Source organism: Oncorhynchus keta, chromosome 7, assembly GCF_023373465.1.
Source record: "Oncorhynchus keta strain PuntledgeMale-10-30-2019 chromosome 7, Oket_V2, whole genome shotgun sequence".
Taxonomy (NCBI): Eukaryota; Metazoa; Chordata; class Actinopteri; order Salmoniformes; family Salmonidae; genus Oncorhynchus; species Oncorhynchus keta.
In genome coordinates, this window is record NC_068427.1 from 13,522,354 (window position 1) to 13,545,367 (window position 23,014).

The following is a 23,014-nucleotide window of genomic DNA, read 5'->3' on the forward strand; positions in this document are numbered from 1 at the left end:
GATTTTGTGAAATAATCTGTCTGTAAACAATTGTTGGAAAAATAACTTGTCGTGCACAAAGTAGATGTCCTAACCGACTTGCCAAAACTATAGTTTGTTAACAAGAAATTTGTGGAGTGGTTGAAAAATGAGTGTTAATGACTCCAACCTAAGTGTATGTAAACTTCCGACTTCAACTGTACATATGATTGCAATTACCTCAACTACATCGTACCCCTGCACATCGACCAGGTACCTGTCCTCCTTGTATATTGTTAATAATATTGCCTCATTATTGTTATTTTATTATGTTGCTATTTCCTTTTCATTTTTTTTTTTGCTAAATGTTCTTACTTTTTAACTCTGTTGTAAGTAAGCATTTCACGAGTAAAGTTTACGCCTGTTGTATTTGACGCATGTGACAAAGAAAATTGTATTTGATGTAATCAGTATATTTCTTCTGTCGCACACTATATTAACATGAATTGTGTATTTCTCTGGGATTTTAGCATGTACATACATCAACCAAGTTGTATCTAAATTAATAACCAGGTAATATAAACACGACTCGTGTCCGGATCATTTGTGTATGTTTTGAATTATTAGGTATCCTCGGCTTATTGGTGAAAACATGCAAGTAAAATGGTGTGTTGTGGGTTTGTAATGTTTGTGTATAAACTTAAACACTTGCAAGTGAACGTACATGCATTTTATAATGCCTATTTTTCACATTTGTATTTGATGGGAGACGAATATCTAATAAAGTCAGCAAAAAAAGAAACTGTCCTCTCACTGTCAACAGTGTTAATTTTCAGCAAACTTGACATGTGCAAATATTTGTATGAACATAACAAGATTCAACAACTGAGACATAAACTGAACAAGTTCCACAGACATATGACTAACAGAAATGGAATAATGTGTCACTGAACAAAGGGTGTGTCAAAATCAAAAGTATCAGTCAGTATCTGGTGTGGCCACCAGCTGCATTAAGTACTGCAGTGCATCTCCTCATGGACTGCACCAGATGTGCCAGTTCTTGCTGTGAGATGTTACCCCACTCTTCCACCAAGGCACCTGCAAGTTCCCGGACATTTCTGGGGGGAATGGCCCTAGCCCTCACCCTCCGATCCAACTTGTCCCAGACGTGCTCAATGGGATTGAGATCCAGGCTCTTCGCTGGCCATGGCAGAACACTGACATTCCTGTCTTGCAGGAAATCATGCACAGCACGAGCAGTATGGCTGGTGGTATTGTCATACTTGTGGGTCATGTCAGGATGAGCCTGCAGGAAGGGTACCACATGAGGGAGGAGGATGTCTTCCCTGTAACACACAGCGTTGAGATTGCCTGCAATGACAACAAGCTCAGTCCGATGATGCAGTGACACACTACCCCAGACCATGACGGACCCTCCACCTCCAAATCGCTCCCACTCCAGAGTACAGGCCTCGGTGTAACGCTCATTCCTTCGAAGATAAACGCGAATCCGACCATCACCCCTGGTGAGACAAAACCGCAACTCGTCAGTGAAGAGCACTTTTTGCCAGTCCATTCTGCTCCAGTGACGGTGGATTTGTGCCCATAGGCGACGTTGTTGCCGGTGATGTCTGGTGAGGACCTGCCTTACAACAGGCCTACAAGCCCTCAGTCCAGCCTCTCTCAGCCTATTGCGGACAGTCTGAGCACTGATGGAGGGATTGTGCGTTCTTGGTGTAACTCGGGCAGTTGTTGTTGCCATCTTGTACCTGTCCCGCAGGTGTGATGTCCATATGTACCGATCGTGTGCAGGTGTTGGTACACGTGATCTGACACTGCGAAGACGATCAGCTGTCCGTCCTGTCTCCCTGTAGCGTTGTCTTAGGCGTCTCACAGTACGGACATTGGAATGTATTGCCCTGGCCACACCTGCAGTCCTCATGCCCCCTTGCAGCCTGCCTAATGCACGTTCACACAGATGAGCAGGGACCCTGGGCATCTTTCTGTTGGTGTTTTTCAGAGTCAGTAGAAAGGCCTCTTTAGTCTCCTAAGTTTTCATGACTGTGACCTTAATTGCCTACCATCTGTAAGCTGTTAGTGTCTTAATGACCGTTCCACAGCTGCATGTTCATTAATTGTTTATGGTTCATTGAACACGCATTGGAAACAGTGTTTAAACCATTTACAATGAAGATCTGTGAAGTTATTTGGATTTTTACGAATACTCTTTGAAAGACAAGGTCCTGAAAAAGGGAATTTTCTTTTTTTGCTGAGCGTATATATAGATGGTAAAACACTATTAACATACTGTATATTTATCTATAGTTCTGTGGTATGAGCCATGTGGCTTTGTAGTCATCTCTTTGTAGTGGCAACCTTATTTTACTGCAGAGAAAATGTCAATACTGTATGTAGGTCTATGTACCTTCTATTGTAAATACACAAGCTTATATTTCAAACATACAAGAAGTGGTCACAGACTGATTGTAATACATTACAAATCATTTCTATTCATGTACTATGCAAGTCTATATGTTCCGAGTTAGTGCATTCTCTGCATCAACCAGTACAGTACATTTAACTCCATATAGTTTTCTGCACATAATTCCACTGTGATGTTTGAAATGGTACATGTTGGTTCAACATATTTCACAACTCCAAGACAGTACGATGTTCCTCTCTTCATGTTAAGACATTCTCTTAAGAATTGACATGTTCCTTCAGCCGTGCAGCAGGATGACACAACGTGCCCTTTGTTCTCTTTTAGTAGTCTGCCTTTAATCCCACTGGGTTGCATTCCTCTATGCTTCGTCAGGGTGCCAAGCTAGTCCTCCATCTACAGTGCATTCGGAAAGTATTCAGGTACCTTGACTTTTTCCCTATTTTGTTACGGTACAGCCTTATTCGAAAATTGATTTGTTTAAATGTGACTCATCAATGTACACACAACACCCCATAACGACAAAGCAAAACCAGGTTTTTGGAGATTTTTGCAAACTTCTAAAATATAGAAAAGTAAAAAAGTATCACATTTACATAAGTATTCAGACCCTTTACTCTGTACTTTGTTGAAGCTCCTTTGGCAGCATTTGGGTATGACGCTACAAGCTTGGCACAACTGTATTTGAGGAGATTCTCCCATTCTTCTCTGTAGATCCTCTCAAGCTCTGTCAGGTTGGATGGGGAGTGTCGCTGCACAGTTATTTTCAGGTCTCTCCAGAGATGTTTGATCGGGTTCAAGTCCGGGCTCTGGCTGCGCCACTCAAGCACATTCAGAGACTTGTCCCGAAGCCACTCTTGCGTTGTCTTGGCTGTGTGCTTAGGGTCATTGTCCTGCTGGAAGGTGAACCTTTGCCCCAGTTTGAGGTCCTGAGCGCTCTGGAGCAGGTTTCCATCAAGGATCTCTCTGTACTTTGTTCCATTCATCTTTCCCTCAATCATGACTAGTCTCCCTGTCCCTGCTGCTGAAAACATCCCCACATCATGATGCTGCTGCCACCACCATGCTTCACCGTAGGGATGGTTCCAGGTTTCCTCCAGACGTGACACTTGGCATTCAGGCCAAAGAGTTCAAGCTTGGTTTCATCAGACCAGAGAATCTTGTTTCTCATGGTTTGAGATTCCTTTAGGTGCCTTTTGGCAAACTCCAAGTGGGCTGTCATGTGCCTTTTACTAAGGAGTGGCTTCCGTCTGGCCACTCTACCAGAAAGGCCTGATTGGTGGAGTGCTGCAGAGATGGTTGTCCTTCTGTAAGGTTCTCCGATCTCCACAGAGAAACACTGGAGCTCTGGCAGAGTGACCATCGGGTTCTTGGTCACATCCCTGACCAAGGCTCTTCTCCGCCGATTGCTCAGTTTGGCCGGGCGACCTTCTTCCATTTAAGAATGATGGAGGCCATTGTGTTCTTAGGAACCTTCAATGCTGGAGAACATTTTTGGTACCCTTTCCACGATCTGTGCTTCGACACAATCTTGTCTCTGAGATCTACGGACAATTCTTTCGACGTCATGGCTTGGTTTTTGCTCTGACATGCACTGTCAACTATAGGACCTTATATAGACAGGTGTGTACCTTTTCCAAGTCCTGTCCAATAAATTTAATTTACCACAGGTGGCTCCAATCAAGTTGTCGAAACATTTCAAGGATGATCAATGGAAATGGGATGCGCCTGAGCTCAATTTTAAGTCTCATAGCAAAGGGTCTGAATACTTATGTAAATAAGGTACTTCTGTTTTTTACAATAAGGCTGTAACCTAACAAAATGTGAAAAAGGGAAGGGGTCTGAATACTTTCTGAATGCACTGTATATGTCTATGCATGCACTCCATGCAGAGAAACTTAAGTAATACTTATGTATAGATTCTCTAATCACAGGGTTATGTTTTGAGTCAGCAGTCAGATTCTGATGCCCCTTTACTTTGATACCACAAGTCACATCAGAATATTCTTTGATAATGTTGTCACTAAAAGCCAATTATGCCATGGTTTTGATGATTGATCTGCTTTGACAGTAGTGGATGGCATTTAACATGAACTGCCTCTGGATTAGTCTCTGGGCGTAAATGGTGCTGGTTATGGGGGGGGCGAGGGTTATGGCTGCCATAATCTCATTTGCTTGGTTGCTGACTTGAGTTTCCAGATCACATTTATTCAAAAACGAGAGCGGGAGAGCAGGAGAGATATCCACCGAGCCTCTGCAAACTCAGCTTTGCGAGGCTGCTCTCTTACAACTTTGATTGTCCCCTGTGTCGACAGCTCGATCCACAGCATCTGAAGGACAAGGCGCGCACTGGCACTCATAAAAGAATGTAGGGAGGTGTCATATTGAACGCGGGATTGCTTTTTAATCCCGGGTACATTGACTATTCTTGTCAATAGAAACCCAATACAACTGCCAGCTTGAGCTTTTTTTTCTATATGATTCTTGCTGGGCTTAATTTTCAACGTGAACGCACAGATGCCAGGGAAGGCTTTTTCTCATTTTCTCCCTCTGTGTATCTGTGGCGACAGCCCATGCCAAGAGCAACACGCATGAAGCAGAAACGATCAGTGTGATCCTCCAACGCCGCCTGTTCCCTAAGACAGGATGACCTGATAGGAGATGGACCCCCTCACTTCCTCCTATACACCCCTACAGCCTCTCGTGATTAACCCTCTGGTGAATACACACCGTTTTGTACAGTTGTGATGATGACTCCGAATATTGAGAATAGCCACGGTTGGGTTTTCAGTAAGAGGATGTTATCTGGTTATAAAAAGGAAGATTTTAGTGGAAAGGTGCAGGCTTAGTCAGAGAGGTGATTTACCTGAGCGATTGACAAAACGTTTTGCTGATGGCCCACGCACGTTGTAAGGCATGAGCCTACATACTTGACTCAAAAACAGATTCCATTGCCTTTAAAGTGCAGCGGCGACTCCTTCCCACTCTAATGTGCTCCGTGTCAATGCTACACTAGTATTACCAACAGACAGAAACCAAATGTTTCATCTCAATCTGTCATTGACTTTACCACAGTCTTGTGATTTAAGGTTTGCTTTTATGCTGGACATCTCAGGTGCTGGTATGTTTCAAGAAAGGAAATCTGTGAGCGGAGTGACAGTTAAGCACTAATCATGTAGTCATAAGGGAATAGGGAATCACAAGGAGAATGAATTAATAACAGCTGCCGAGGGAATACATGTAGAAAGAAGTGAGTGTCCGTTGCGAGGCTTAGGTACAACTGTCATAGCGTCCCTCATCATCAAAACACAGCCCCTTCATCTCCCCTTGCTGGTGTCATGGCAAGTGAGAGGCGTGAAAGCACAGCGACACTTGATGGGCCAGTTCGACACTCAGCCGCTAATTCATCATGACAAATGTGCTCAGATGATCTGGCCCAGCAGCACTAATGGGGAGAGGAGAGACCGACTCCAATTAATCCATCCAGCTTTACTTTGGGCTAATTGGAGCGCGTCCCTGCTTCTGCACTGGCCTAGCAGCTACCTGACACCATTTATCTGTGGGCACCATTTTGAGAGATCCATTTTTGTGTGTTTGGCTGAGGCCTGTAAGATGTTTCTCTTTTATTTTTCCACCAAAGAGCTCTTCTCAAATTTGACTGACTGCCTCAATTCGGTCTTACGTAGCAAAATTAGATTTTTATTTTTTATTTTACATTGGATAAAAGTAGAGACTAAGAGCTAGAAAATGGTATATCATGCTCTGAAGTTTAGGAACAATGGGAAAGTAATTCTGCTTTGAAAGTTGATAAACTTGTAACCTCACTTTTGAGAAAATGGCCCTACAATGTTTTAGTACACCTACTGGAGAGCTCTTCTTTGTCTACACCCATTCAGCATTGTCCACACCCTCTTAAGCCTTAGCCCCACCCATCTCTATAAGGATTCACAAGTGAGGCCATGTGCTAAACAGAGTGAGTAGTTTAGTAAACAACAAATGATTTCAAGACTAAAAGTAGTAGCCTACAATAAGTAAAAACCCCAGGTAAAAAATACACTATATAGTCCTTAGCCTATATCCTAATTTGTGACAACCCTCCCACTCTGTCTGCCAAATTCTTTCTATTTGCTTTTGTTTTCCTTAATAGGATGTCGGTGGGCAGAGCCAGGAGGGTCGTCACCAAAATGGGACACACATGAGCTCGGGTGTGTCCCAGGGATAAATATACCTTTCCTTCATACATTGAGGAGACTCTCTCCACACAGACACACTTTTGTTTTTCGTTGTGGCAATTTTGGGGCCTCTTTTTGTTCTTTTGATTTGGCACTTCTCAACACCCCTCATTATCTTCAACTATGCACGCATCCACTCATTCATGCAGACACAGGAGGCAGATGATTTGAGTCTCTGATATTTATTGTACAACAAGGGGCAGGCAAGAGGCAAGTCGAGGACAGGCAAAAGTTCACAAACCAGGTTGGAGTCCAAGCGGTACAGGGTGGCAAGCAGGCTCGAGGTCAGGGCAGGCTGAATGGTCAGCCAGGCGGGCTTAGTGTCAGGGCAGGTAAGAGGTCCAAACCGGGACGACAAGAAAAAAGAGACTAGGAAACCAGTAACTCTGAAAACACGCTGGTAATCTTGACAAGACAAACTGGCAACAGACAAACAGAGAACACAGATATACATACACTGAGGGTAATAGGGAAGATGGGTGACACCTGGAGGGGGGTGGAGACAATCACAAGGACAGATGAAACAGATCAGGGTGTGTGACAACACTACTGACTACACACACACCATTGTTGTTTAATAAATATGTTTGTCATTTCTGTATCTTCCTGTTGTCTCCCACTTTGTTACGGGCTACGAGCTGGTTCGTAACAAATCTGACTTTGATACAGATCATGTTCTTCACATTACTGTCTCTGGTAAACACACACTATATCAAATCTAAGTTTTGTTTGTCACATGCACAGGATACAGAAGGTGTAAACAGTACAGTGAAATGATTACTTGCGTAGTAGTAATATCAAAAACAGGAAGTGATAAATAATACAATGAATAATATTTGCATTTGGTTTTACTTGCATTTAAGAGCAGTTGGAGGCCACGGAAGGAGTGTTGTATGGCTTTGAAGCTCATTTGAAGGTTTAACACAGTGTCCAAAGAAGAGCCAGAAGGATACAGAATGTTGTTGTCTGCGTAGAGATTCACCAGCAGCAAGAGTGACATCATTAATATATACAGAGAAAAGAGTCATCCCGAGAATTGAACCCTGTGGCACCCCCATAGAGACTGCCAGAGGTCTGGACAACATGCCCTCCTATTTGACACACTGTACTCTGTCTGAGATATAGTTGGTGAACCAGGCGAGGCAGTCATTTGAGAAACCAAGGCAGTTGAGTCTGCCGATAAGAATGTGGTGATTGACAGAGTCGGAATCCTTGGCCAGGTCGATGAAGACTGCTGCACAGTACTGTCTTTTGTCAATGGCGGTTATGCTATTGTTTAGTACCTTGAGCGTGGCCGAGGTGCACCCATGACCAGCTCTGAAACCAGATTGCATAGCGGAGATGGTACGGTGGGATTCAAAATGTTCGGTGATCTGTTTGTTAACTTGGCTTTCGAAGACTTTAGAAGCCAGTTTACGTTCAAATGCCTCTCCTGTGACATATGCTTAGTTTCCTGAAACGAGTATGTTATTGATTCTAATTCAATTTTTTTGTCACATATTCCAAATAAAACAAGTGTAGACTACCTGTGAAATGCTTACTTGCGCAAAACAAACAACTTTGTTCTGAAACTCGTCAGTCTATTATTGTTTTGAGAAATGAAGGCAATTCCATGCGAGAAATTGCCAAGAAAGATCTCGTACACATCTGTGTACTACTCCCTTCACAGAACAGAACATGAAATAGCCTTAATTTCTCAGAACAAGAATAGACTGACGAGTTTCAGAATAAAGTTCTTTGTTTCTGGCCATTTTGAGCCTGTAATTGAACCCACGAATGCTGATGCTCCAGATACTCAACTAGTCTAAAGAAGGCCAGCTTTATTGCTTCTTTAAATCAGGACAATAGTTTTCAGCTGTGCTAACATAATTGCAAAAGGGTTTTCTAGTGATCAATTAGCCTTTTAAAATGATTAACTTGGTTTAGCTAACACAATTGGAACACAGGAGTGATGGTTGCTGATAATGGGCCTCTGTACGCCAATGTAGATATTCCATAACAAATCTGCCGTTTCCAGCTCAGAAGACATTTCCACCATTAACAATGTCTACACTGTATTTCTGATCAATTTTATGTTATTTTAATGGACAAAAAATGTGCTTTTCTTTCAAAAACAAGGACATTTCTATGTGACCCCAAACTTTTGAACAGTACTGTGTGTGTGTGTGTATATATATATATATATATATATCCTACAATAAGGAAAATATCTAAAATATATATACATACATATATACATGTTGTTTTAGCAAATAAATCAAATCAATCAATCCAAATTGTGCAGTGGCCATTTGGTGAATCAAAACACCAAAAGGTTGAATGACATTCAGAGATTGTCAGGCCATGTCTTCAATACTGGATAGGCCTACAAAGTAGGGATGGATGTATTTTCTGTTTGTCCAGATTGACATAGTCTATTTATTGTGGTGTTGAAAACACAAACCATGATATTGAAGCTCCAGATGTTGGTATGCTCTGCTTCTTGGTTGTGTGGTGTATTGGCACAGAGACCAGTTGGTGGAAAATTTGTTGCATGTATTTAATATAACTATTAATATGGCATCCACATGTAGAAAATCTGATTTCCCCGTAGCTGATCATTGTCTGCAGCCGGCTCTGATTGTAGTGTAAATGAAACAGGCAGGGAGAGTGAGCTTGTCCCTAGGGTGCTTGGCGAACCCTCAACCTTCTGGCCCGTAGCCCTGCGGGAGATCAACTGTGCCACAAAAACAAGTGACACAGTCGACAGCCACATTTATAAACACAGGGTTGCTACAATTAGTGTTATTTGTGGCCGTAAACATTATTTTGAGTTCATGTGGAGGGGGAGGGTGTGCATTTTTTTTACAGAGTCAGGACCAGTCCCCCCAGTAAATGTCAAACTGTCCCTCATGTGTTTTGTCAGACATAAATTTGAATTTCTGTCATTCCATTTCTTAACCCTGTTTACAATGAGAATTGGATAGTTTTTTTTATTTTTCCAGGTAAATTGACTGAGAACACATTCCCATTTACATCATCGACCTGGGGAATAGTTACAGGGGAGAAGAATGAGCCAATTGGAAGCTGGGGATGATTAGGTGGCCATGATGGTATAAGGGCCAGATTGGCAATTTATCCAGGACACCGGGGTTAACGCCCCTACTCTTACGATAAGTGCCATTGGATCTTTAGTGACCACAGAGAGTCAGGACACCCGTTTAACGTCCCATCCGAAAGACGACATCTTAAACAGGGCAATGCCCCCAATCACTGCCCTGGGGCATTGGGATAACGATATTTTGACCAGAGGAAACGGTGCTTCCAACTGGCTCTAAAACACCACTTCCAGCAGCATCTGGTCTCCCATCCAGGACCAATCCTGCTTCTCTTCAGAGGCAAGCCAGCAGTGGGATGCAGGGTGGTATGCTGTTGCATGATTTCATCATTTATGCAATACTGTGCTTCTGTGCATTTTCTGGTTGTTTGCGGTAGTGGTGCATGGGTAAAATCACTGGGGAAGCCAAAAATACATATTACAACCTATGTGTTGTTTGCTCTATAACCTGTTAGTTCATATGCCTCAACTAATCCAGCACCATTTCAACATCATCTAATCACCTATGCTTCGTCTAATACAGTGACAACTAAAAGATACCAAATACTATTTCGTCCAATCAACGTAAGCTATATAAATATTGTGTGTGTGTGTGTGTGTGTGTGCATGTTAACTCACTGTACTTGTAGAGGAATGGCAGCAATGCCATCCTCTTCTTTTTCATGTTGATGAAATTGTCTATGACTGTCATACAGAGTCACACTAAATGAGGAAGACACATTTCAGTTGAATACATTCGGTTGTACAACTGACTAGGTATCCCCCTTTCCTTTTAGTTTTTGTTGTCCTAGGCTACCTGGCTAAAATGCTTGCTTGCTAGCTTAACTTCCTTTCACGGGCAAATATGCACCAGCCTACTACATCTAGCTACATGTTTAACATCCATCCTCTCAGGCTAGGGGCACAATGTATATGTTTATGATTGATCAGAATCGTTGTTATAATCATTGGCCAGTACGGAAAATTAAGTAAAACCACAAGTCCAAATCCCTATCTCCATCCATGGCTAATTTATGAATGGGATGATTTTAGCTAACTAGCTAGCCACTGGAAGACAACAACAACAATTCAATTTTTTTCTCTCTATGACGTTTGGATTCTGATGATGTCATTGGTGTGAAGGCAAATCCAACCTGGCTTCCCTTTACACTTTTTTTTGGTGTGCCAGGACCATTCACAACTGTGCTCACTCAGTTTAGCTCAACCCTGATTGGCTATTATTTTATATCTAAAAAATGATCAGGGAGACCAAATGCTCGCTAGCTTCCCTTGCATTCAATGGTAGCTAAACTCAGCAAAAAAAGAAATGTCCTCTCACTGCCAACTGCGTTTATTTACAGCAAACTTAACATGTGTAAATATTTGTATGAACATAATAAGATTCAACAACTGAGACATAAACTGAACATGTTCCACAGACGTGACTAACAGAAATGGAATAATGTGTCCCTGAACAAAGGGGGGGTCAAAATTAAAAAGTAACAGACAGTATCTGGTGTGGCCACCAGCTGCATTAAGTACTGCAGTGCATCTCCTCCTCATGGACTGCACCAGATGTGCCAGTCTTTGCTGTGAGATGTTACCCCACTCTTCCACCAAGGCACCTGCAAGTTCCCGGATATTTCTGGGGGGAATGGCCCTAGCCCTCACCCTCCGATCCAACAGGTCCCAGACGTGCTCAATGGGATTGAGATCCAGGCTCTTCGCTGGCCATGGCAGAACACTGATGTTCCTATCTTGCAGAAAATCACGCACAGAAGGAGCAGTATGGCTGGTGGCATTGTCATGCTGGAGGGTCATGTCAGGATGAGCCTGCAGGAAGGGTACTACATAAGGGAGGAGGATGTCTTCCCTGTAACACACAGCTTTGAGATTGCCTGCAATGACAACAAGCTCAGTCCGATAATGCTGTGACACACCGCCCCAGACCATGAAGGACCCTCCACCTCCAAATCGGTCCCGCTCCAGAGTACAGGCCTCGGTGTAAAGCTCATTCCTTTGACGATAAACACGAATCCGACCATCACCCCTGGTGATGTTACACATGGTCTGCCACTGTGAGGACGATCAGCTGTCCGTCCTGTCTTCCTCTAGCTGTCTTAGGCATGTCACAGTATGGACATTGCAATTTATTGCCCTGGCCACATCTGCAGTCCTCATGCCTCCTTGCAGCATACCTAATGCACGTTTACGCAGATGAGCAGGGACCTTGGGCATCTTTATTTTGGTGTTTTTCAGAGTCAGTAGAAAGGCCTCTTTAGTGTCCTAAGTTTTCATGACTGTGACCTTTATTGCCTACCATCTGTAATCTGTTAGTGTCTTAACGACCGTTCCACAGTTGCATGTTCATTAATTGTTTATGGTTCATTGAACAAGCATGGGAAACCGTGTTTATACCCTTTACAATGAAGAGCTGTGTAGTTATTTGATTTTTACGAATAATCTTTGAAAGACTGGGTCCTGAAAAAGGGACACATCTTTTTTTTTGCTGAGTTTGTGTGGCAATAATGTCATACTCTTTCTGACCAAAATGTGTGACTGTCAGACCCTAAACACAATGTCATTGTTATTACTGTTGAATAAATTACTATATTCTATTTCAAATCATATGTTGTGGGCTGTCTTGACAAAAGCTGTGTGTGTGATGTGACAACACATTCCTTTGGCATGAAGTGAAGCCTTTTGGCAAGAGCAGGACGTTCCTGTTAGACTTGATCGGACTTTTAATTAATCCATGGCAAATGGATTTCTATCACTCCAGAGATGCGAAACTGTATGAGTCATACTGTAGAATATGAAAGTATTGTTTGTCTGTTGGAACAAGAAAAGTGTGATTTCAGGCCATAGTTGTTTTAGGTTAATCATTCTCAGCTATTTTTTTTATTTTTATCTTTATTTAACCAGGCAAGTCAGTTAAGAACAAATTCTTATTTTCAATGACGGCCTAGGAACAATGGGTTAACTGCCTGTTCAGGGGCAGAACGACAGATTTGTATCTTGGCAGCTTAGGGATTGACCTAAAGTGTTGTAATTATCATGAAAGGAATGACCTCATCTTGGTCCATTTGAAGTACGGGTCTATGAAATCCAGGATGTTTTTCCTCGGAGTGTGTACTGCAGCCTGGTTAATGCTGCCTCCTGTTTCTGGAGACTTATTTTTCTAAGGTGTGTGTGGCACATCTGTGTGTGTGTGGCACATCTGTGCAGCTATTGTTTATTCATGGCGTAAAACCCTTTGAAATGTGTTAAGATACTTCCCACTCATTATAAAAAATCCTGCCACCCATGGATTAGGACTTTGATGTCACCAATCCTGCTTCAAAGGCTTATTTCGCTGCTATTAATCACAGTTTAGCCTCTGAAGATATAGCCAGAGAAAACATTTGGACATCTTGTGCAGAAACTTTGAAATGTTTCAGACTGTCTTGCATATGCTTGGTTCATATCCTCTCGTCCGTGTGCAGGAGGGACTGTAGCACCCCTGTGCAGACAGCTGTACTGCTGATTCCATACAATCCAGCTCAGACTGGTCCTAAACTGCCCTTTCTGTCTACCTGAAGGATTACCCAAAACACTGGTCCACAATGGAACTGGCCTACTCTTAGAGTCATGCTTGTTGAAAGCAGGAGTTAACTTGATTTTTCTCTCTATGGCAACTGTAATACTCTGGGTACAGTAGTTTACTTTTTCTATTGAAAGGATTGCTCTGTATAATAGACCATATACTGTAAATACAGGTAACTGCCAAAATAAAGGAAACACCAACATAAAGTGTCTTCATAAGGCGTTGGGCCACCATGAGCCAGAACAGCTTCAATGCACATTGGCATAGATTATACAAGGGTCTGGAACTCTATTGCAGGGATACAACAGCATTCTTCCACGAGAAATTCCATAATTTGGTGTTTTGTTGATGGTGGTGGAAAACTCAGTCTCAAGCGCCTCTCCAGAATCTCCCATAAGTGTTCAATTGGGTTGACTGGTTACTGAGACGACCAGGGAATATGGTTTACATCATGTTCATGCTCATCAAACCATTCAGTGACCACTCAGGCCCTGTGGATGGAGGGTTGTCATCCTTTAGGGGGCATAGCCATGCTAGCCAAAATAATGGCCTGCCCAGCAGTTTTAAACATGACCCTAAGCATGATAGGTTATTTGCTTCATTAACTCAGAACCCACACCTGTGAGGAAGCACCTGCTTTCAATATACTTTATATCCCTCATTTACTCAAGTTTCCATGACCTGTAGGTGGTATTGTATTGACGTGTTGCTTTGCTGTATTGGTTTGAACAGGTCATCTGGCCACTTCCAGGGCGAGAGTCACTGCTGCCTCAAGATCACTGTCACCCCAGCTCAGCTCAGCTCAGGACACTAAAAAGTGGGCTCTCTCTCCCTTAACCCTTTATACAACTCAAAAAACATCATGGTGGTGGCTATTATTTCATCCAAGTTGAGACCATATCACTCCTTATATACGTTTACAGGCATTACATCAAAAACAAACAGTAGAAATCAAACACGACGTAGCATTCGCATGTGACGTCCAATCAAAGCAGATCGATTTGAATCCTTTGAAGATTGAGAACCATTTGCACCATGAGTCCATTTGCACCATGCTCTACCTTTAACTGCGACCCCCCCCCCCGGCACGACAAGGATGAATTGTCAAAGGGGGCATATCTCAGTGGTCCCCTCTGTCAACAGCTGGTGAGGAAGGAGGATTTAAATGCTGACTGCTGATACAGCTTGCTCTTACAATTCCTGTTGTAAAGAACAACATGTTGAATTGTTGAGGTTTGATGGATGTTAAAGGCCTCTAGACAGCGTGAGGCCACAGTTAGGCCATAAACAATTACATCCTGCTACAGCCCTCTGGAAAGGCTATCTGGGGTTATACCTCACCTATAAACTAGTGTAGTAAACCTGACTTTTGCACGTTCCCCCTCAGTGTTGCTCTTAGTGTACCATAAAAGTAATTGTCAGCGATTTATACAAATAATACTCTGCTGCTCTATTCATCTCTCACTGTCTGAACTAACCTCCTTTTAAGGAGAACCATTCAGTACAATCATAATGTCCAGTTAAGATTTTGTCCATTGTCAAATATTGTATATTCAGAAAATACTTCTCACATTAGGATTTATTGTTGTACCCCTTAAAGGGGATGTGAGATTATTTATTCTTGTCTATACTCTTGTAATTTCCTTTCTTTCCATGTTTCTCAACAACACCTTCCTGTATTCAGTCTCCCAAATACCTATTGAAGGTAAGAACAGCCTATGGTTTACTGTGCATTCGGAAATAATTCAGACCCCTTGAATTTTTCCACATTTTGTTACGTTACAGCTTTATTCTAAAATGTATTAAATTGGTTTCCCCCCCTCATTAATCTACACACAATACCTCATAATGGCAAAGCAAAAAAGTTTTTTTTTTTTCTTTGCAAATGTATAAAAAAATAAAAATAAAATGATTCAGACTTTACTTAGTACTTTGTTGAAGCACCTTTAGCAGCAATTACAGTCTCGTATCTCCTTGGGTATGACTCTACAAGTTTGGCATACCTGTATTTAGGGAATTTCTCCCATTCTTCTCTGCAGATCCTCTCAAGCTCTGTCAGGTTGGATGGGGAGCGTCGCTTCACAGCTATTTCCAGGTCTCTCCAGAGATGTTTGATCTGGTTCAAATATGGGCTCTGGCTGGGGCACACAAGGACATTCAGAGACTTGTCCCGAAGCCGCTACTACGTTGTCTTGGCTGTGTGCTTAGGGTCATTGTCATGTTGGAATGTGAACCTTCACCGCAGTCTTAAGTCCTGAGCCCTCTGAAGCAGGTTTTAATCAAGAATCTCTCTGTACTTTGCTTCATTCATCTTTCCCTCATTCCTGACTAGTCTCCCAGTCCCTGCTGCTGAAAAACATCCCCACCGCATGATGCTGCCACCCCATGCTTCACTGTAGGGATGGTGCCAGGTTTCCTCCAGACGTGACGCTTGGCATTCAGGCCAAAGAGTTCAATCTTGGTTTCATCAGACCAGAGAATCTTGTTTCCTTTAGGTGCCTTTTGGCAAACTCTAGTGGGCTGTCATGTGTCTTTTATTGAGGAGTGGCTTCCATCTGGCCACTCTACCAAAAAGGCCTGATTTGGTGGAGTGCTGCAGAGATATTTGTCCTTCTGTAAGGTTCTCCCATTTCCACAGAGGAACTCTGGACTTCTTTCAGAGTGACCATCTGGATCTTGGTCACCTCCCTGACCAAGGCCCTTCTCTTCTGGTTGCTTAGTTTGGCCGTGTGCCCAACTCTAGGAAGAATCTTCGTCATTCCAAACTTCTTCCTTTTAAGAATGATGGAGGCCACTGTGTTATTGGGGATCTTCAATGCTGCAGACATTTTTTAGTAGCTTTCCCCTGGTCTGTGCCTCAACACAATCCTGTCTCTGAGCTCTACAGACAATCCCTTTCGACCTCATGGTTTGGTTTTTGCTCTGATATGCACTGTCAACTGTGGGACCTTTTATATAGACAGCCTTTCCAAATCATGTCCAATCCATTGAATTTACCACAGGTAGACTCCAGTAATGTTCTAGAAACATCTCAAGGATGATCAATGGAAACAGGATGCAGCTGAGCTCAATTTCGAGTCTCATAGCAAAGGGTCTGAATACTTATGTAAATGAGGTACCTCTGTTTTTTTTTAATACATTTGCACACAAAAAATACAAGCTGTTTTCCCTTTGTCATTATCATCAATGTTTAATATATATATATATATATATATATATATATATATTAGAATGAGGTTGTAATGTAACAGAATGTAGAAGTCAAGGGGTCTGAATACTTTCCAAATGCACTGTATCTTTCTTGAGTCTTAATGATAGACTAAAGGTAACATGTGGGCGGGGTCACTTACGCTGGGGTTTGACATTGTGCCATTTTAATGCAGTCTTTGGAAAAGCATCAAACCACCTTATGAGCTACAGCAGTGGTTCCCAACCAGGGGTACTTGACGTATCCACGGGGGTTACTTGAGAAGACTCATGCGACCATTAGCCTACTGGTAAAATACACATGAGGGGGCACTTCAGGGGTACTCTGGGCAGAGCAACATTGACTTGGTGGTACAGGAACAGAGAAAGGAACCACTCAGCTTCACTGTACCTGCTCTGTGAGAAGAAAGTACATGGTAACGGTTAGTCAAACTCTGAAATGTGACTGAGCATTTTACATCAATCAAAGTCGGTGGAAAGTTCGAAACAGTTCACCGATGAGAAGTTCATAAAAGTTATCATTGCAAAGCAATGATGGAACTAGTGCAGACGTGTGGACGGCCCTTGTTAAAAGACATGAACAGAAGTAGTTGAACAGAAAGGGTATAATTGCTGGTAGTTCTACATAGTAAACTGTCAGAACATCCAATTGCTCCATGAAGTTATTCAGAAAATGTTTGACATACCTTTCCCCCTGTGCTAAGATCAAATAAAGTATTAAGATATGCACTTTGCTGTGTAGACTTACTATGAAATATAGATTGAGTCATACATTTTGATGAAGCTATGATGTGCGAGTACCATTAAAATGCTTATATTGCGTCCTCGTTAACCCGTTGTTAGAAGGACTATCTGGTTTGGGATGTCAGGCCTCATTATACAGAGCAGCGTTAGCTGCAATTCTCCCATGGCCCTACACTGTTGGCTTTAAGTGTTTATGGTGCTGCTGCCCTACAGAGACAACACCGAACAAGCAACAATGTACTGTTTTCCATCCCATTGTGAGGAAGGAATTATGGTGACAGCTTGTGTTTAGGTGGACACTATGGAGATGATGTGGCACCCTGAGGAAACCACCAACATGAGACAGACAGTGGCCTCCTACTTCCGGGTATACATCTCCCTAACCATCATCATCATCACTATACCCAATCATTCCATTTCAGCAATGTTTTTCATTTAACTCTAATACAGTACAGAAATAGAAAAGGGTTTTCATTTTTGGGTCGATTTATATCCACCAGTGAATAAGAATGTCAGTAAGAAGATTGTTTTGCTGACACAATGACAAACCAGCGTCAGCACGATATCTGGGAATTCCACAATGACCGTAGGAAATAATGCATAATGCAAATAATAATCCCTGTTTTCTTGTTTGCTCCGCCCCCGTCGCCTTGCTTTGTCTCCTCACTGCGTTGGCAGTACTCCCTGATGGATCTGCTGTCTAAGATGGTGGTGGGTTGGCCCCACTTTGTGCGCTGCATAAAGCCCAACGATGACAGACAGGCGCTGGGTTCCTGTAAGGGGAGGGTGATGGTGATGGTGCAGCTGCGTTACACTGGGGTCCTGGAGACAGTGAACATCCGCCACCAGAGCTACTCCCACCACATCCTGTTTGGAGAGTTTGTTAACAGGTAACAACCGCGCTGTACGGGGTGCCGGGGCGCTAGCTGTGCACTCACGCTGAGTGCTGACACGACCCCAGAGTTAGAGCAGAACAAGTGCACGGCGTGTGCTACATCACACAAAACACGGCTTCTTTAATTGGAAAGGAGTCCAAACTTGAGCAGAGCAAGCGGCTCACTAATTGGCAGTCGTTAGTGATAGCATAAGACTACATCTCTTAACTGGGTGGGTTCACTTCACGGAACTGGGAAATAAGGGCAGAACTGAAACAGAGAGGAACTCTGAGGCTGAGGATAGACATTTTAATTGATTTCTTTACTATTCATGAAGGGTGTGTTTTTGTGCCCCATGTCCTGGATAGTGTCTATATCTGATATAGGAGCCCATTATTCCCTGGGTGGTTGTCATGAATGATGAAATTGGGTTACTGACTTTTTTTTTCCTACTAGATACAGGATATTAGATAAGGTTTTTATTTGTTTTCCCAATGTCTGGCAACATCTGCCAATGTGAGAGGTATGAGAATTTCTTCCATTGAAACGGCCTAATAAAATATTAAGCTTAGATTTGATTTTATCCACAACAGAAAAAATCCGAAAGCAGGTATTTAAACCTTCTTGAATCCTGTCAAGAATAAAATACATACTCAGACTCGGTCCTTGGGGAAATGTAGGAAACCTACGTTTGATCAATTATCCTTTGAAAAATATTCCAGGCACCTCCAATGGGGCGCTTTAATGCGATATCAAATGTAATTAGCTTGGGCTTGTGGCCTGTGTAAAAAGCAGTGAGACGGCTGGTTAGTTCCGCTGCTCCAGGGGAGCTTTTAAAAGATTGTGTTTAATTTAGCCTGATTTCTTGCACAAAACCCTGAATGACCATAAGCTGTTCTTCTGCCTGTCCCAATTCTCGGACGGTGTTGTTGAGGCTATTTTCACAGTGTTAAAGGTGACAGTTCATCACCTGACAATGGGCTGTTAACCTTCAAATAGAGAGTATGTGTGTGTGTGTGCGTACGTGTGGTAAAGGGGGGCTAGATTCTCAAACGATCAAACGCTGCTGTCCTATTGTCTTACTGGATGGAATGGACCTGTCTTGTTTGGAGTATAGGAGGCCGTATCTTAGCATGTCCCTGGCTTTCTGGCCTCCGTCGAGACTGCAACCTCGCAATTGAGTCCACCCCATCCCATCCAAGCCAGGCAGAAATAATACTGACAGACTCAGTAGTTAAACTGCACCTTAAGTGGAAAACTGATTTAAATGTGTGCTCTCATATCAAAGGCTCGTCTGAGGTTACCAAGGAGTGTGCTCTGTATTTGCCATCAAAGAAATAACAGGTATCAACAGGAATTAGAATGAAAGGCTGTGGAATGGGGGTGTTCAAATATGTTTTTCTTCCAACTCGATTGTTTCTTTGACCAACACCAGAACACAAGGAATGAACTAGCAGTTTGGGAGCCTTGATGTCCCTGAACAAACAGTTGTATCAGCTCAGTCCTATGCAGGTGTTTTGTAAACTGTGACAGGCAGGACAGTCAAGGCCTTAGACAATGAAGTAGAGGCATTCCATGGAGTTGATTTACACAGATTGGCCCTGATGGGGATCATCTGTGTAATTGAAATAAGAGAGCGTGGTCCATTCAAAAAGAGCTCAGACAGTAGGCCTCTGTTAGCGGCTCATGGCTCAGTGAGTCTCGTTTTCTTTGTGCACTGTGGGTGGACCCATGCCTCAGATCCCATGCATGGTAATTCATTTAATTTAGATTTAAACAAAAATGAAATAAACTTGTATGAAGGAAGAGTCTCTGAACAGTCTGAAAACATCAATTCAGAGCAAAACATATGATTACTATATACACTATATAGACAAAAGTATGTGAACAGCCCTTCAAATTAGTGGATACTGCTATTTCAGCCACACCCATTGCTGACAGGTGTATAATATCTAGCACACAGCCATGTAATCTCCATAGACAAACATTGTCAGTAGAATGGCCTTACTGAAGAGCTCAGTGACTGTGAACGTGGCACTGTCATAGGATGCCACCTTTCCAAAAAGTCAGTTTGTCAAATTTCTTCCCTACTCGAGTTGCCCCGGGCTACTGTAAGTGCTGTTATTGTGAAGTGGAAACGTCTAGAAGCTCAGCCACACAAGCCCACAGAACAGGACCGGCGAGTGCTGAAGCACATAGTCCATAAAAACTGTCTGTCCTCGGTTGCAACACTCACTACCGAGTTGAAACTGCCTCTGGAAGCAACGTCAGCACAATAACTGTTCATCTGGAGCTTCATGAAATGGGTTTCCATGGCCGAGCAGCCACACTCAAGCCTAAAATCACCATGCGTAATGCCAAACGCCGGCTGGAGTGGTGTAAAGCTCGCCGCCTTTGGACTCTGGGCAGTGGAAACGTGTTCTCTGGAGTGATAAATCACGCTTCACCATCTGGGTTTGGCACATTCTAGGAGAACGCTACCTGCCCAAATGCATAGTACCAACTGTAAAGTTTGGTGGAAGAGGAATAATGGTTGGGGCTGTTTTTCGTGGTTCGGGCTAAGCCCCTTAGTTCCAGTGAAGGGAAATCTTAACGCTACAGCCTACAATGACATTCTAGACGATTCTGTTCTTCCAACTTTGTGGCATCAGTTTGGGGAAGACCCTTTCCTGTTTTAGCCTGATGGTGCCCCATGCAGAAAGCAAGGTCCGTACAGAAATGGTTTGTCGAGATCGGTGTGGAATAACTTCACTGGCCTGCACAGAGCCCTGACCTCAACCCCCATCAAACACCTTTAGGATGAATTGGGATGCAAACTGCGAGCCAGGCCTAATCGCCCAACACCAGTGCCTGACTTCACTAATACTCTTATGGCTGAATAGAAGCAAGTCCCCTCAGCAATGTTCCAACATCTAGTGGAAAGCCTTCCCAGAAGATTGGAGGCTGTTATGGCAGCAAAGGGAGGACCAACTCCATATTAATGCCCATGATTTTGGAAGAAGATGTTCGACGAGCAGGTGGCCAGATACTTTTTGGTCATGGAGTGTATGATAAAGGTCAGACAGTAAAATGTCATATCTTTCCCTCGACCCTTTTTCATAGGTATTACTACCTTGCTTTCCGGGCTCACCAGGTTCCTGACACCAGCAAAGAGAATGCCGTTGCCATACTGGAGCGGGCCAAACTAGAAAACTGGGTCTTAGGGAAGACGAAGGTAAAGTGGTGATGATTATCCAGATACATTATAGTAATGTTTGTTTCCAAACCTATGGCTGGCATCTCAACTCTGTCCATGGATTGAGGTGCTTCAATGTTAAGCTCCCTGGGTGTACTGTGTGTCAGTTGTTCCTGAACTACTACCATGTGGAGCAGCTGAACCTGCTGCTGAGAGAGGTGATCGCACGGGTGGTGGGGTTGCAGTCCTACATCACGGGCTGGCTGGGGGGCGAGGCGCTACCCCAGAGAGGAGGAGAAGAGAAACCACGAAGCCATCTTCCAGTCAGGGATACCTCCACCTGGCATAATCTGGACTAGTTTTCGTTAAAGAGATTAGTTTGATAACCACAGTGTGAACGATAGGGGCCAAAAGAGCAACGCTTCAGAGAATAGACAATAAGAGCTCTGAGAGTTCAAAGGGATCGAGCTCAATGCCACCTGGTTGTGGTGTGTTTTGAAGTGGGATCTCATGTTGTAGGTGCTGTCTATGTTGTTTCACTGAGGTTGATCAGTAGCTTTTTTCTCTCTGTAGCCTAGAGGGGCCACACTGCCCGACACAATCTCAAGCAAACCAGGAAGTAGTGGGAAGCTGCAGCTGTTTGCATAAAATCAGGTAAAGCATTGGAGATATTGTTCTATTGTTCTCAGAAGTACTCAACACACTCGGTAGGGCACTTCTGGAATTTATGTCCAGTTTATGTGCTTGGGGGGGGTTTTCTTTCAATATTTTTTAAGAGAAATTAATAAAAGCCAGAAAATCGTAAGGTTTGATAAAATACCTTATTGATCTCAATAAGCATTCCATGAAACCGTAATCATTCATTAATAATGTATAAAGAAAGGCTTTTGAAAGTTTGGGCAGCATTTGGTCTCCATGTTTCAGAAGAACAGTGCACATAGAGATCCTTTTTTCCTTTCATCTCTTTCCCAGTAAAGGCAAGAGAGAGGCTTATCCCTTCTGTTTCCTCACAACTTCCTCTCTCAAATTCCCAGTCTATTACACTGCTCTCACATACCAGAAACAAGATGCCTTTTTGTGCTGTCAACCTTTTCATCTGAAATGTAAATTAATTCTTACTCAGTGTGCCTTGACGAAGATCAAAGTGAGCACATTAACCTTTTCGGGCCTCCCCCACTCCTTTGAGCCTCTCACTGGAGGACAAGGGAGGGTGCGAAGAGAGGGAGGGTTGAGGAGGGAAGAGGAGGGCTGGGGGAGGAGACTTGGCGTTGTTTTATGTGGCTCCTAAGGGCTGCCCTCATCTGGCACACGGAGCATCTCAGTCGCCTGCTCACCTTGTGTAATTGTCCTCCATTAAAACACTTGTAAATAACATTGTGGAATGGGTAAACAGGTTTTTTTGGTGTGAGAAAAACTTCACTGTCGGCTCTCGCTCGCTATCTCTTTGTACAAGTGCACATTGATGTGTTTGTGTGTGTGGGCAGGAGGGCTGTGGAAAGGGCCCAACCTTACATAAGTGGGGCCTCAGCCCCCCGACAGAACACTCCAACACACTCACATTGTGTGTTTGACTGCAGTTTACAGCCTTTGAGGTGGGCCTACATTTGCATTTTTTAAATAAACAGATGCCTTTCAAATGTATGAGCCTGGTGGCTCCTCAGATCTCGACAGGGCCTGGGGAGGCTGCTAACCATCGATCAGATTAGACCATGGAAAATAGA

The 23,014-nt window shown here is 43.2% G+C and overlaps 1 pseudogene; it reads left to right on the plus strand.

Annotated features, from left to right (window-relative positions):
• The window catches only part of LOC118385802 (myosin-IIIb-like), a 72,657-nt pseudogene extending 50,995 nt beyond the window's left edge, over positions 1-21,662 (plus strand).
• Positions 21,663-23,014: the final 1,352 nt, after the last annotated feature.